Here is a 2,521-nt window from a genome sequence, read left to right as displayed (position 1 = left end):
TTTACTCTCTTTTATGCAAAAATTGCTTCATTGGACTGAACTTAGATGTAAAAATAATGCTAGAACTACTTATACTTGAATCTAAAACAGAAAACACAATTANCAGTTCTAATTAAAGTAAATGAAACCAAGAAATGCATTAAATCAGCAAAGAATGAATAAGAGTATGAAACAGGACCTAAAACTGTTTAACAGCATGATCTAAACTATGTACAATCTATACAAAGCTAACTAGACTCAACTAAAATTTAAAACAGCTAAGACAAAAGAATACGTAACCTAAAACGACTCTTAAACTAAGGTTCTACCAAAGAAAACAGCAAGATGAAAAGAAAAAAAGATAGCCTAAACCAAAGAAGAACAAGGAACCTAAACCAATCCTAACATGAACAATGAATGACAAAAAGGGCAAATAAATCCTAATAGAAGCTTGAAAGAGAACCTAGAAAGGAAAGAAAGATTTAGAGCAAAACCTAATACCTAAAGCAAATTCTAATTAAAAGCTGAAACATAACCTAAGAAATGAAAAAGAAACCTAAGACAATTACTAATTGAAAGCTAAAAACATAAGTGAAACAAGAAACAATAATAGAAGAAGAAAAAGAACCTAATGTGAATTCTAATTACAGAAACAATGGAAAGAATAAAGTCTCAACAATCCTAGAAGACAACCTAAATGAATCCTACAACAAAATCAAAATCAATGTTAATCAGTGAATCATTAAACAATGCAACTTCATTCAGACTGAAATCTAGTAACAGAAAAACCTCTAATCCAAACAGATGGGGAGTTTAAGTTTAGAATCCACCTGTACTAGCTCCTCAAAAAGGCCCTCACCAAGCAGATTCATNATCCAAGCTATCATAGAAAATGCTTTATGTAAATTTTTAAATAAATAAATAAAATTCAAACATGCCGCTAATTGAATAACAATTTACTTTGAGAACCCAAAAAATATTATCTTCGATTGAAAGAACCACAATAGTCTTGACATCAAACAAGATAGAAATCATAGTATGCATACCTGTAAAACCAAAAATACAATTAAAAAAAAAAAACCAAATACATTAGTGTTCCTCAATGGAGGAATGAAATAGCCCATGGGAAACTCTTGCATGCAATTGATATACTTCAAAGTTGACATTGTTGTTTGCACCTAACAATCATTTTTTTCTAGGTAAAATAAAGTGGACCTGAATNGTTAAAAATTTAGAATAAAGTAACTCACCTCAGGTAAAGAACCAATAACATTTGTTGAATAAGATGTGTCTAAGAGGATGATGTTGTCTACAATCAAATCCTCTGTCAAAACAGAATCTGAGTTCATAACCCGTTGCAGCTGTAACAAAAACACAGATGAATAGATGTTAAAGTTCAGAAAGTATTCCATTATAAACAAAATTACATAAAAAGAATTTGAGAAGGCAACAAAACAATTAAATGTAAACAAATGAACAATAGCACAGAAAAAAAATAAAAAAAGGTAAATGCACTTAAAACCTGGCCTGTACATAAATATATGCCAAACTATGATACTAATCAAGTGAACCAAACATTTGTTAGACTTAGAAAACATTTTTGTTTGACTTCGAAAACCATTTTGTTAAAATATTAATTTAAGCAAAGCGCACACCAAAATAAAATTCAGTTATCTAATTACTCAATTAAACCAAGCCCTGCCAAAAAGAGACTGCAGCTCTACCTTTGCTTCATTGGATGTCTTGCATTATAGACTAAAATCCATTGTGTAGCAGGAACCCCAAACAACCTTCTTTTTGGGCNGTGAATAATCTTCTTCTTCAATATTCAATCTACCCCTCTTCTACGCTTATATAATTTTTCCTGTCGACCCCTATCCTAGCAGAACTCACTCTAAAACAACGGTTAAGTATAACTAAAATATAATTAAATTAAATACAATAACAATCTTGCATTAATGTTTTAAACAATCTTGAATGCCTAATATTGTTAAGTATAACTAAAATATAATTAAATTAAATATAATAACAATCTTGCATTGATATTTTAAACAACTTTTTTATTTAAATATAATCACAATCTTGCATTAATGTTTTAAACAATCTCGAATGCCTAATACAGTTAATTATAACTAAAATATAAGTAAATTAAATAGAATAAAAATCTTCCATTAATGTTTTAAACAAATTTTATATTTAAATATAATAAAATTCTCGCATTAATGTTTTAAACAAAAGATATTTAAATAACAGTTCTTGTGGGATGGACCACTTGGTCGAGGATCTGAAACAATATTTGCCAATCATAATCATTAATATAAGATCTGGGGGAGTAAAATACAGAACACAAAAGATAAGTGATAATAAATTCAACTTACTTCCGTCATCATCCATGCCATCAAAGAAATTTACAGCATTGAGGAATGTGACAATCAACAGAGAAAAGTACAAGTCAGTCTCTGTATNCAAAAAAGGTCACAACAAAAGAAAGGCGGGTAAAGCACAAGCAAATACCTGAGAAAGTTCCATGGAACCAGTTGGA

The 2,521-nt window shown here is 29.5% G+C and overlaps 1 long non-coding RNA gene and 1 pseudogene across 1 annotated transcript in view; both read right to left on the bottom strand.

The window, feature by feature from the left end:
• LOC111241083 overlaps nt 1-2,078 on the bottom strand; it is a 4,851-nt gene extending 2,773 nt beyond the window's left edge. The window contains exons 1-2 of the long non-coding RNA XR_002666847.1: nt 1,704-2,078; nt 810-1,340 (exon numbers count right to left, since the gene is read on the bottom strand). This is a non-coding gene — a long non-coding RNA (uncharacterized LOC111241083). The remainder of the gene's footprint in view (nt 1-809; nt 1,341-1,703) is intronic.
• A 203-nt stretch (nt 2,079-2,281) lies between these two features.
• The window catches only part of LOC106753883, a 2,958-nt pseudogene continuing 2,718 nt past the window's right edge, over nt 2,282-2,521 (bottom strand).

The sequence above is a fragment of the Vigna radiata genome, unplaced genomic scaffold (assembly GCF_000741045.1).
Source record: "Vigna radiata var. radiata cultivar VC1973A unplaced genomic scaffold, Vradiata_ver6 scaffold_7, whole genome shotgun sequence".
NCBI classification, from domain to species: Eukaryota; Viridiplantae; Streptophyta; class Magnoliopsida; order Fabales; family Fabaceae; genus Vigna; species Vigna radiata.
This window is presented reverse-complemented; position numbering and strand designations above follow the sequence as displayed.